Genomic DNA, 14,700 nt, shown 5'->3' on the forward strand with positions numbered 1-14,700 from the left:
ACCCAGCAAGATAGAGGAGAATATCTTATAGACGTACTCAGTAACGTGATACCTTTATAATTGTTGCACTGTATGATATCTCCCTTTTTATGTGTGGATAGGATAGTTGCCAGTGGGCAGGCATTGATTCGCTGACTTACACTTTCAGCATCATTGGATGAACCATATGGTGTAGTTGGTCGCCTTCGGCTGTAATTCCATCGGCTCCTGGCGACTTATGGTTTTTAAGCCCCTGGATTGCACGAACTGTTTCTTCTATGCTTTGTGGTAACAGCATCTTCAGTTAGCGGAACCTCCAACTCGTCGACATTTTGACTGTTGAGCAGTTCATCAAAATATTCAAACCCATCGCTCCAATATGTCCATTCTGTCGGAAATCAGATTTCCCACTTTTTCTCCGCTGGATATCAAAGTGTATAAGGCGTCATCTTGCTGATTCGTTGGTAAAACTTCCGTACCTGGTGCGATTACTCCATGTACTTTTCGAGTTTGCAAACCTACTGGTTCTGCCTGGCTTCCTTTTTCGTTCTGTGAACTCGCTTCTCCGCTCGGCAGAGTTCGTGAGTCTCCGCGCGCGCCCGTGCTTTTTGAAAATGCAACATTACTCGGTTTGCGGCATTCTTCCGTTCCGTTGCTAGCTATGATTTATCGTCTAACCAACCGTTCCAACTTTTCTTGCGGTTGGATCAAGTAGTATGTTTTTAGGCGTATCAATGATAACGTTCTTGAGGTGGTTATTAAGATCATTTGTTGATGCTTCATTTCCAGGACATCTGTTGGCTGCGGTTATTGCGGCATCCATTCCCCTCTCATAGGTGTTGCGAAGCGCTGTGTTGTGAATGGCTTCACTCTCAACTGATTGTCAGAGAGGATTGTAGGTGGTGTTGCAATTCGAACCTGGAGCACTAGGCCAACTAGATTGTGATCCGCGTCTATATTGAACCCCATATATGATCTGACATTCACCAAGGCTGAGAGGTGGCGATCAGCACATGGTCAATTGGTCCCATCTGGAGAGGACCACGTATGTTTATGGACCGCTTTCCGCGCAAATCAGGTACTTCCAACAATCAATTCGTGTGATACTACTAACTGAATAATTCGCAGTCCATTATCATCCGAATCCCCACGTAGCCTATGGGAGTCGCATATTACCTGAATACGAGCTCGGTTCCTACTTGACTGTGAAAATTTCTAAGTATGATTTTGATATCATACTTGGGACAGGTTTCAAGAGTCCGCTCTACTGCCTGCAGAAGATATCCTTCTCCTCTGTAGGAGCGTGAACGTTAATGAGGCTTATATTTCTAAATTTGCCTTGCAAATGCAGAGTGCATAGTCTTTCGCTTATAGTTACAAAGCCGATAACAGCAGGTTTCATTTTTTGGTTGACTGAGAAATCTACTCCGAGCACATGGTTTACTGGAGGACCACTATAATATATGGTGTAGCGGCTTTTCTCCAGGAAACCGGTCCCTGTTCAGCGCATCTCTTGCAACGGTATTACATCAGCCTTACATTTGGACAGGGTATCAGCTAGCTGCGGAGCAGCATCTGTTCTGTATAATGAGCGCACATTCCGTGAGAAAATGCGCAAATCGTTTTAATGTCTATCCTGTCCGAGGTCCCTTCTGTGGCTTCGTAACATCGGATTTCCGTGTAGGGTTATCAACCCTATCCAACCGCTAACCTGGAGGACTAGGTGGTACAATTTGTCCCGTTTGTAGGGAGGTTTAGGAAGACCAGCATCAAGTTGATGCAGACCCCGCAATTCTCAAAAAAATATTTAGGGAGACTGGCCTACATCCTTTCCCGTCTGCAGTTTTTCATTAAGAAAGAACTCCCAGCGATCAGCACGTAGAGATGGAGATAATATTTAATAGTAGAGCAGTTGGTGTTGGGTCAGCAGACGTTTGCCAGGTTTTATGCTCCATCATGAGTCCAATCCATGTTTCACCCCGGGACCTATACAACCTATTGCCCAATGTTCGATGACTTGGCGTGGCAATAGGGGAGCCTTTCGACCATGCATTCAGAAGAACCTTTCGTAAGACTCAAAGTTACCATCATTGTGAAATATGATAGAGGAAGGAGTTGGCCTACGCACCGGATTAAGATAAGAAATCTCACATTTTAATAAATCAAATGGCTTGATTTTAGAGTGAAGCCACATTGTAACCCCAAAATGTAGATGGCTTCGTAGCGGCAAGGAGAAAGATGACTTTGTAGGGATTCAAATTTCGCCTTGAATTATGGGGAGAAATAAAGCGCTTTACCCTAAATTCGACACCGATTTAGAATAAGCTGGATTCCGACAGGATTTATTGCTTTATATGATTTCGAACATAATTGAGTTTAGCGCTACCTTCGTCAGCGTTTTCGCATTTGCTTTTACCTATATAATGAGGGAAATATTTATTAATGACTAAACATCATCTTATATACAACTTCTTTGATTATACATTATCTCACTTCCTCACCTGAGGACCTAAGTACACCTTCTCTGTAATAGACTGCGAACTTCATTCCATTCATAAAGTCATCATAAATCACCAACGTCGGCCTGGGATACGAAGAAGATGAAATGACCTACATTAAGGATCAACACACTCACCTGCTCCACTAAGACTAAGCTTCATTATTCCGCCACCTTGAATTCCGTGAAGTCTATTAGTTAGTGCTTAACCTGCTTCCACTGCCAACTTATTATCCGTGAATCCTTTTACCCTCCCTTGTTGCCATCTAATGCGTCAGCTTCCAGTACGGCATCATGGACATATTTAATTAGAACGTTATGAAACGAACAGGATTCACATACCTTGGAGTAGTCAAGTAATCAATTTTGATTAAATTTCCTTGAACGAAAGCGATATTCCGGGAGTTATCCTGCCATGCTGCGTTACACCCTATGACTTCCTTTGCTGTTTTGAATGTTCGAATAGACCAAGGTATTAATATGTTGTTGGGTCTGGTTCAAGCATCATTCAGGAGTATTATATAGTGCACACTTCAGTTCCTTCGTATTGAGGTGCAGTAAGGAGGTCCCATTTGAACAAGCAACTGCTGCACACCAGGAATACGTTTCACTTTGGAGAGGTAATGAAAATGGATGTGTACTGAAAACGAGACAATTTATCCTGTTAACTCTTGGCATTAATAGTAAACCCTTGTCAATAGAGAGGATTATTTTGTATGAGTATTTAATGGCGAATGTATGAAATGGATTAAGCAACCTTGGGGGTGAAACTTTCGACAAATTGTTATGCGAAAAGTTAAGATGGTATGAAATGCTGTAAGGAGATTGCGTAGCCTTCAGAGCACAGGCGAGACAGCGTGCTGACAGGATATAATAGATGAAATCGTAGTAAACAAGAAAATAAAGGGGTTATGGAGGGAATTTACATAGTCTAGCCTTGAACAGAAACTTCTATACAACCCCCTCCCCTCTAACTCCGTTCAAAATATTTGGATTTGCTTAAGTTCACACAAAAAATCTCTCGGACGAAAACTCTTCTTCCACCCTTCCCCCTGACAGTTCTATTCTTATATTTGCAAAACCCCAAATGCTCACACATCCTTACTCAGCGAATTTCTAATTTATCATCGTCCTACCATCAACTCGATGAGCTCCCAAACAAGACAAACTACATCGGAAAAGAACAACAACGTAAAATCCACCGCATTATTTATGATCCCATGAAAGGATATGAGACAATAAATCGCTAGTAAAAAACCAAGGACTCACAGTACCGTCACCATCGTCATAAACCACCATTAACCACTACATCATAATTTTCCTCAAGATCAAAATCTTGTCGCCTTCGCTCTGCTTGCTTGTTTCAGATGGAGCATGGGAAATTATCAGATAAACTTTGGCGGATAGACAACGTAATGACGAAGGCGATATGCCAGGACGCACAAGGATACTGTCGATTGATTGCTTAATTTTGCATGAATAACTTAAACAAAAGGCAAGTTCGGTCCATCTATAGCAGCTTTCGGACACCACAGACCTTGTTTTTTTTCGGATCATGGAAGACATGTTTACTATGCATTCAGATTTGTTGCCGCGATAATCCCAAAGGAAGGAAACTCGACCTAGGATAGTCGTTCAACACCCTTTCTGCTTTGATGTAATGCTCCTGATAACCAAAGTAATCGCTTTACAAGTTACCCCCAGATTGTGTGAAGAAAAGTGTGCTGAACACGGAATGAAAAGGATTTCCCGATGGATTTTTGAGCGAAAAGTCCATTGAAATCCATGAACAATAAATTCTGGGAAGATTGGAGGAAACTTCGAGGAAAACATGGTTGAATTTCTTGAGATTTTGTGTCATAAGACTTTCGGTTGGTTTAAGAGTTACCAAAAATTTGTACTCCTTCAGGAAATTTCAAAGAAAGGAAATAAGAAGTGAATTCGCATCGAAAAGTGCCATAGAAAGAATTGGGAATTCCTGTGTAATTTTGCTGAACGGGGATGTTTTCTTTAGATTTTTCGATTGGAGGTGTTTTTAAAACGGGGCATGTGGTGCGTGCATTTTCAGCACTTTGAATTATCTGTCATGGTCGTTGCGGTTTGTCTGTGGAGTACAATGGACCACTCCAGCCTTATTGCTCACCCTCCCTTACCACCCTTTGTCCTAAATCGTATCAAAAAAGCAGCTAATTTCGGTAAGTACCAAGGGAGCCTTGTAATCAAATACCCCTGGCTTCTTCAACAAATCTGAGGTGCACTTTCAATTCAACAGAAAATCTTGCCACCCATTGCATGACATTCCTAGACGACATACCCTCATCAAGCTTTTCGTAATGTTGGGTGAATTGGGTGTGACAGTTAGGCATACGCCTCTGAGCAGTGACGCTTTGTTCTCCATTCAGTATCGTGCGTACAAAGGAAAAGCGTGGTATGAAAAATAACAGTAAGTATACAGCAACGGTCAGCGGGAGTATGTTGAATTGACATTGGAAGTTCAGCTATCTTTCAACGACTACACAAAGGAACACCCTCATTATCTGGGGGTGGGCAGGATACCGTGATATTCCGGTCCTGAATCAATATCACAGTGCCATGTACGTACGGGGATTCCCGCTACAGACAAGAAGGAGAGTTTCAATGAACAGTTGAATACCGTTCCGGAGAGGTTAACTTTGTTGTTTATCACGGTTTCTACTACTCCTGTAGTGAATTAACTTTCTTCTTGTCCAAACGACACAAACAACGCAAGCTACAATCCTCCTTTTTAGGATCGCGTGAATTTATCGGCCTTATCCCAAAGGACCAAGACCCCGTATAAATGTGCCGTCAGAAGCAAGGAGCCAGCTCCGATACCGTGAAAAATATCGGGAAGTAGAAGTTTCTGGAAGTTATAGCGATTTCGGAACTGTATATTACGCTCCCAAAAGACGGTATATATATAGGATGGCTATAACGGGGTCCCACGTAAATCCCAAGAATATAAATTTTTTTCCAGTAAATGGAAGAAGGAGATGATCGCTACGACTCCGAGGAAGGGCATGTATCTTTAATTCGAGCATTACAGGGGCATTTATATGCTCTCTGCTGTCGCAAAGACCATAACTGAAGTATTCCTAGATCGCATTATTGGACACCTCGCATTATTTTGAGGGCAGACTGATTTCTGCTTTCACTTCTCCTAAATAGACCATGTTTGCATCCTCCAAACCGTGCGCGGAACCTAGATGACCGCTTCACTTGCTATTCATTGATTCTGAGGAGGGTTTGGACAACATCAACAAGGAGTGTATCCGGAATCTACTTCACAAGGGTTATCCAGGAGAAACTAACAGCTATTTTCAGAGTATCAAATGAAAAAATATCGTTTGCGACATCTCGGAGGAATTCGAGGTTCAACGCTGAATTAGCCTGGATTATATTGTGTCACTGATCATTTTTCTTCTCATTTCCAGTGTCGATAAAGTTATAGCCCTAGCCGAACACGACGTCATTATCCTCAAATCCTTCGTCTACGCTCTTGCTTTCTCGCCGGGTGATGGGTTTACCTAAATAGCTCCGGAAAAGAGAAGAACCGAATGTAAACATGAGTAAGGCCAAGGTCCTCAGTATGGCAGCTTATAGCACTCGTCCCTTTCGCATTAATGAGTAAAACATGGAAAGCATTAAACAATTTGCTTATTCAGGAAGTGATCTTTTTGGTAACGGCAGGGCAAACCTAAATGTTGCTCGACCCATTAACAAATCCGCCTTCGCTATCTTCTGTAAAATTTGGAAATGCAGGTATCTGGGGCCGTTCGTTAGTTGCTATATGGCAGTAGTGCATGGAATGGGCCACTATTGTTACTCGAAATTTCCAAGCTTCCATCAACTCATGTCTACGTTACACCATCGAGGCACTAAGACCAGAGACAAATGCCAAACAAAGAATTTCGTTACAGTGCGGACTAGAAGATTCCCGTGGACGAAGTTGTTCTCGAAATAACGATATATGTCCGCAAAAAATCACTACTATTGACAGAGACGGTGTTGAGTTTTAATCCATTATATATGGGTTTCTCCTGCAAATAGAAGCAGGTAAAAGTGGGGTGTGGTACGTCGTTTTGACGCCAGAAGTTCCTCAGGCCATGATTGCTGCGGTAAGGGCAAGAGGAGCGGAATCTGACCAGCTCAAATCTTCAGAGACAGCGCGTAGCATTCACGAAAGACAGCACATCCCCCGCTTGTAGCTAGAAATTTCCACGAGGTTCTCAAATTGCTTTGCCTAGTGTCCAACTCCAGCTAGAATTGAGCAGCCGCGGGGTTTTTCTCTCCTTTCCACATCGTCAGCCATGCGGCGGAGTATACCTGCGTACTCTATAGGCCACTGCTCCATGCGGATTGTAATCTTGTACTCATTTACATGCGACTGGCCACAAAAGCTCTTACAGTCGAGTGTAGTTACAGGAGGTTAAAATCTTCCTTGATTTGGTGCAGGAGGTGAGGCTTCGCTATTTATATTCAGCGGCTGTTAAATAATATGAGTAGATTCCGCTTCTAACAGTCGCTAGCGGGATGCAGAGTCTGCCCCCTGACGGAATCCCAAGGGCAGTGTCACGACTGGTCAGTCTGTCACCCCGCTTGTTCTTCCCTATCTCCCTATCATTGAAAATCTGGAGGATGGTGACTTTGTGCGTCCCACCCAAACTGTTCAGCACGTCTCTGCACTGGTCCATCAGCCGGTTGTCAGAACTGAATATAAAGCTTTAACGCTCGCTTCGTCCCTAAGATGCTGTCGACAAGAATGGCTATATTACACTTGTCATTCAGATCAAGCTTCATTCAGGCTTTCAGTATCGCCAGGAATTCCACTTGGAATATTCTGGCGAATCCTGGGAGATCATCCAACTCGGGTGCGCTATCTGTATCCGAGGACAGACCATCTTTGATCTGTCTGTGAAGAATACTGTATGATAACCTTGCAACAAGGCACAGGTCTTCCACTTTAACCTGGTTGGAAATTTCACAGCAAAGTTGATCGTGAAGGTCGGCCAGTTGGGAACGCCCACAATTCCCGTGCTCTAGGATGATTCTATGGAGTGTGTCTTTGCTGTCCAACATCCGAACTCATGTAGTCTGACAGCACTGCAACCTACAACATATTTAAAGTGGAGATACAGAGAAACGAGTGCAGGAGTACATTGAGGGCATCTGCCAGCTAGGACTGAAGAGACCCTGCCACCACACAATAGAACCGTATGTTATGATGGGATAAACCACGGTTGTGTACATCTTGAGAACTATCCTCAGTCGAAGATCCCATTTTTATTTCAAAGGTCCTCTTTGCTATACAGACCTTTTTAGCCCAGTAGTATATTCAGCCTTCAATTTTAGTTAAGATCCAGGCTCAAACATAGATGCATTGCATTGGAGGGAAGAACCAATCTTCGTTCATTAGTCGGCCGGTGAGGTGGAATTTGGATACTCCCACTGATTATACAATCCGCATCACACCCCTCAAATCCCATCCTGGTTAGAACTTATTTGACGGTTTTGGTACTAACATTATTGAAGGGCGCGTTCTAGGGTCTCCAACGCGAACGAGGTGAGATTCGAAGGTGATGCTAATTGATTCAAACTCTTTCGCGAGAGCCAAGCCACCCCTTTCCTGGTGTCCCTGTTGCATGATTGGCCTTATGCCATCTGGGCCCGGAAATTTATTTGCGGACAAGCTGCTTATAACCCAGCCGATTTTATCCTCGGTAATTACCGATTTGTTAACCTCACTAGACTGATGCTTTACACGCTCCAAGCAAGGTTCTGACTCACAGTCCTCCTCGCTAGTGAGAAAATCCGTTTAAACAATTGCAGGGTCTGTTCCGCCCTATCTGTCAACTTTTTTAAAAAGGATGGGCTACTGTGTTTCCTGGCCAGAATCTTACTGAGTTTTGCAGATTGGCTGGTGCTTTCAATGTTATGACAATAGTCCAGCTAGAACTGCTTCTTGACAGCCTTGATGATCTCTACAGTGAGATCTAGACTAATTGTGATCTGAGATCTCTGGTCAGACACTCTCCCATTGTGCCATTGTCAGTTAATGAAGTGACATCAAGGATTTCCCCCCAACCGTCACATCCACCGACGTAGGGAACTGGGAAATACACACAATCTTCGCTACCACCTGATCCCATTTGACCATGGATACATCAGATCTTGACACAGAACAGCATGCGGGCTCTCCCTGGTGAGCATACATGCACTAAGTCTATCCTAATCAGTGTGTTTTATGTTGTGGAATAAATTGTAATATTTATTTTGAAACCCTTTAATGGTTCGATAGTCGAAGACTACTGTATTGATTCAATCTAAGAGAAGACCAGTATAGTAGTTCCGATGCGCTACCCTCAATGATCGCACAAGGACGCAAATTTGTTTTTGAAATACACGCGCGACAACGGCAAATCTTCGGGATGTGTGCATGTGCTATTATACCCGAAAGTCTGATAGAAGTAAGCGTTTACTGGAAGTCGGTTTTGGGCTATGTGTTAACAGCAAAATTCCGGTCAAGGATTTATTTCACATTTAGATAGTCAAGTTCTGGGAACCTACGGAGATTTTCAATGCACAGGAGAAGTGGACTTTCTGTGAGCAACAGAATGCAGCCCAGGAGAGGATCTCTAAAGGTGATATTGCGGTCGTGATTGGTAATCTGCAATTCCTTGCTCAGTCGGGTTATAGCAAGTTTTAGCTGGCAAGACAGCAGTATGGGCCAGGTAATCTGTGTCAATAGCACGGGCAATTAGGAATAATAATAATAATCGTTGGGACTACAATCTAATTGGATCAAGGCCTTGAAGTTTCTAAAAGCACTTCATTCAAGACCGTAACGGTGCACTACAGGATTACAGTACCCTGTAGAAGCCACTGCCTACAGTGAGATTTGAATGTGTTCTAACCACTGAGCTATCCGGACCATAAGGAATACCTGAACTTTAAGCCTTGATTTCCTGACCTAAAGGACGGAATTTTTCCTTGCAAGATTCCTTGAAGAGTGTGCCCTTGCGAGACTCTCATTAGAGGAGAAATTTTATTAGATGGGTTATGTAATACGACAACCCATCCGAGCCCTAAGTCACTGTTGAATATACATATATAGCTTCGATAAAACGCTTCTGTTGGGTTGGGTTGGTGCGCTACCCCGTCTTCTTGCACCGGGTACTAAAATAAAATTATTAAAAGGAAAAGTTTCCAGTCTAACAACAGATTTTATTTAAGGATTGCAGACACGTGTTTCGGACACAACATGGGTCCTTCTTCAGTGCTGGTTTTGTACTAAAGATTCATAGTCCAGTTTGGATTCTGTCACATGAGGTATCCTCATATTTGCTCCTATAGATTAGAGTAATGCATTCAGTGTAATCCTGGACCCTTATTCCAGAATTTATTAGATTTCCTAGGAGTTAATCAACTACGATTTTCCACATTAACGGTTACATTACCCCACCCTATAGACATCTTTGAGTAATGATCCTGACAATATAGTTTATATCTGTCGGCACTTCTTCTTGCCTACTCTCTAACATCCTTTCCATCCAGAAGGCCAGAGTGTTCTCCACTCCTCCGCGGATCAGAGCATCTTGTGTCTCTGTGTGGGATATGTTGTGGCACATTCCTTCGATATCCAACGATGCCCGCAATGCTATTCCTTAGGTCTCTGAGGTATCAAGCAGTACATCTGTCAACTGATTCCCCTGACCCCCTGCCCGGTAAGCCTGTTTGCATGGATATAGGAAATTACGCATTAAAACGTTGCCTATAAATTTTTCCACTATTTGAGTACAAATGATGTCAGGTAAATTGGTCTTAAGGATTTAGGGTGAAAAAGAAAACACTGCTTTTGCCCACCAACATCATCTTGGTATATATCCCAATGCTATGTGGTGCCTTACAACTCTTAGGAGAGGCAATTTGTAGGCACCTATGAGGTAGTGCAAGGAAACTGTCATCTACTTTCGCTGATTTCAATGGTTTAAACGTTTCATCTTCCCATTTTACTCTACTTCGCAGCATACTTCTTTCGCTAGTTATTAATTACCCTTTTCTCAGGCAGTTTCTGGCCATAGCTTTTTATAGCTTGGACGCCGGAGTAGTTTGTTCAATCCCTTCACAGAATTCCCTGAAGGTGTTTCGTTTTGCTTCGCGTTGCTATACGTCGCCAGCGCATTTTTTGTACCTCTACAAATCTCCGTTTTTTGCCCATTTGAAGTGTTTTCGGACCTTCGTTCTCATTCTTACTAGATTCCTCTTCCATTAGGGTAAATCCCTTGATGACGTGACTCTCTTAGCCTTGTCCTTGTTGTCTTCACGTGCGTTAACGACGACTCTGCTGAGATGTTCTACTAACGTTTTCAACTTTATTTCGCTCCTGATCACCGCCCACCTGTGGATGAACCATGTTGTCACTTAGTAGTCTTGTATCGGAGTTCCAATCTGTTTTCCAGAGATTCCCTACTGTTCCTCTTACTTTCGAATTGCGCTAAAAGTCGAGTCTGATTTGTCTTTAATCAGATACAGGGGGTTCAACTGATACACTACAATTCTTGACCAGCCCGTTCATCAGATTGTTCAGAGTCCCAGAGTCATGTCTAGTACCTTTTACCTGGTGATGGTCACGAATGTTGGTTTGTGTGGATAAAATCAAGAACAGCTCCTCGATTACTATTGCTGCTTCCCCGATTTCATGGTGGACGTTAGAATCGTCTCAGATGAGGAGAAGGGGTAACGCTTTCCTCTCGTAGAAATTTAGCGGTCTAACAACATTGGGTTCCGGGAGTCGTTTCCTGGGAAATATCCTGATGACACGACTGCCTTCCGAATTCTCCCCACTGCTTACAGTGACACTTGAATAAACATGAAGAATGATACAAGCCCTTGGTATTTCGCGAATGGTATCGTAACATTACCAGTATGCTTCCTTCTTGCAAATCACAAATTTGCCCCTGGTACACTCAGGATTCTTGAATCAGCACAATTCCACTGTTTCTGCTTGAAAATTGCCCCCGCCCCCCCCAATTACTGCAGATGGAGTTTTTGTATGGTGGGGGTTTACTTGAACAATCTTAGTGCTGGACATTAGCTCCATTAATGCTTGGAGCTCTTTTCCTATGTCGGATTGTCATCCTTGTCCTCTGACATGTGTGTTGCTTCTCCTCTTCAATGGACCACAGGTCCACTTCCCTGCTCGGCTATGCCTTTTCAGCCTCTATGGTCTCCACGATCCCTTCAGGGATCTAGTATGCTTTCCGCCCGATGTATTCTTCCTTTCACAGGTATGCTATAAAATCTGTAATTGATGAGGCAGTTACGTTGTTTAGATGTCTGCAGGACCGGTCACCTACTCTGATAGTAAAGAGTTTGCCTTTGCCTTCCTCCTTTCTTACAAAAGCTCTCGCGTTTGTAGGTCTATGTTTTCAATGATTAGGTGGTGCAGAAGCATCCCCGTCTTAATCATCGCGGCTTTGGGAAGACTGCGACCATGTGTGCTCCTGGTATAACGCTCGCAGCACGTGATGGCAATTCTGTCCCCTTCTAGCTTGGGAGTTTAGGGACTATAGTCCTAAGCCAGCATGCCATGTGCTTCTTCACCAGTCGAATATTCTTCACCGCATTAGTATAGTTAACGGGTTGTGTTACATACATTTGAAGTGAAGTTGGGAGAAGGTAAGGCACTAACCAATCGGGAGGTTCAACCTCATAACATCCAATTTGCCTCTTAGACATATTACTGGAAGAAATTGAATACCGCTAAGTTTATTCTACGGCCCACACCCGTAAAGTAACAATCAATTTAGTTGAAGAGCCCACGGCATCCAATAAACTTTACGCAGTGACGCCATCACCGCCATCAAAATCTCACTGGAAAGTTTTTCCTAGACCAAACAGGATCAAAGATGGAGGCCCTTATTATCACCATCACTTATCTGAAGTTAAAAATCGACGCCAAGCGCAATTTAAAAGTTTATCTAGATTATGCCATGGAGAAGGCGAAATTATTTATTAGCAATGATGATGCTCCCATGTTCGTAGCTACTGTTACCGGCACCGTTTTTGGGAGAGTGCATAAACATATAATAATGTGGTGAACGCTACAACGAAACACTATGAAAACGTTCAACGAAGTCCTAGACTTACGTCCACTTAGGTCTGCAAGAAAACCTGACACCTTCTCTACTGCCAGTCTTTCAATCATTTTTTAAGAAGAGGCCGACCCTCGCATTTGCACGCTTCTTCAAAAATACATACCTCATATTTTCATAAAAGTGCGTCCATTACCACCTCAGAAACTCTTGTTGCTAAGAAAGAATTCGACACACTTTTAAAGCAGGGTATTTGTCGACCATCAAATAGCTGCTGGTCTTCTCCACTACATATGGTTCCAATGCCCCACGGTGAATAGAGATCATGTGGCGATTACAGAAGTCTGAATGCTCAGACCATTCCAGTCTGCATACCATACATCCACGATTTTGCGCATAATCTCGTTAACTACCGTATTTTCATGACCTTATATCATCGTTTCTTGCTCAAAGCCGCACAACATCAAGCGATCCTCAACACCTACTTGTCTTGACCCAAGACCAAAGACTTCCACGACGGCGGACGCTACACTCCTGGCATTCCCTTAATCAGATAAACTCCTGGCCGTATTTGTCGGTTCCCCGCCTTTTGGTGAAGGCCCTTCAGCTTCTATTCCAAGGAATTGAATACGGCTCCTCAGAACTACAGCACTCACGATCGTGAACTATTAGCCGCGTACATGGCAATAAAATACTTCCGATACTCCCTAGAAGGCAGGCCGCTCACAATATTGACGGACTACAAGTCCCACCTAGAACCCCTCTGACAATCAGGTGAGAGTGAACACTGAAGCCATCCACAACACAACCCTCCGCGACACCTATAAGAGGGAATTGGATGCCGCAATAACCGCAGTCAACAGAGGACCTGGAGATGAACCATCAACAAATGATCTTCACAATCACCTGAAGAACGTTATCATGGATACGGCCACAAACATACTTGGCACCAGCCGCAAAAGAAGTCGGAACGACTGGTTTCACGATGATTGTAAGCTACCAACGGAACGGAAGAATGCCGCAAACCGAGTAATGTTGCATTCTCAAAGGACGCGGGAACGTGCACGAACTCCGTCGAGCGGAGAAGCGACTTCACAGACGGAAAAAGGAAGCCTGGGAGAACCAACAAGTCTGTGAACTAGAAAAGTGCAGGAAGCAACCGCACCAGGCGCGGAAGTTTTACCAAAAAGTCAGCAGGATGAAACCTTATACACCTCGATGCTCATCCTACCGAGACAAAGAGGGAAATCTGATTTCCGACAGAATGGGCATATTAGAGCGATGGGTTGAGTACTTTGATGAGCTACTCAACAACCTAAACATTGGCGAGTTGGAGGTCCCGCCAACTGAAGACGACGGACAAATACTGCCACCACCAAGTTTAGGAGAAACAGTCCGTGCAATTCATCGGCTAAAAAGTCATAAGTCGCCAGGAGCCGATGGAATTACAGCCGAATTAGTTAAATATGGAGGCGACCAGTTACACCAAGTGGTTCATCAACTTGTGCTCAAGGTATGGGACAGCGAATCAATGCCTGACGATTGGCAACGAGGCATAATCTGTCCCATACATAAAAAGGGAGATATCACACAGTGCAGCAATTATAGAGGTATCACGTTGCTGAGTACCATCTATAAGATATTCTCCACTATCTTGCTAGGCCGGATAGCCCCATACGCCCAGAACATCATTGGCCCATACCAAAGAGGCTTCACTCCAGGCAAATCAGCAACAGATCAGATTTTCTCTCTGCGGCAAGCGATGGAAAAACTGTTGGAATATGGACAACAGTTGCACCATCCGTTCATCGACTTTAAAGCCGCCTATGATAGCATAGCCAAGGTAAAACTGTACACGGCCATGGGAGAATTCGGTATCCCGACGAAATTAATAAGACTGACTAGGCTGACCCTGACCAATGTGCGAGGCCAGATAAAAGCAGCAGGATCACTCTCAAGACCATTCGACATCAACAACGGTCTACGACAAGGGGATGCCCTATCATGCGTCCTCTTTAACCTGGGCCTCGAGAAAGTGATCCGTGATGCCGAGGTAAAAGCAAGAGGTACGATCCTCTTCAAGTCCACGAAACTATTGGCCTATGCTGACGA

This window comes from Hermetia illucens, chromosome 2 (genome assembly GCF_905115235.1).
Source record: "Hermetia illucens chromosome 2, iHerIll2.2.curated.20191125, whole genome shotgun sequence".
NCBI lineage: Eukaryota > Metazoa > Arthropoda > Insecta > Diptera > Stratiomyidae > Hermetia > Hermetia illucens.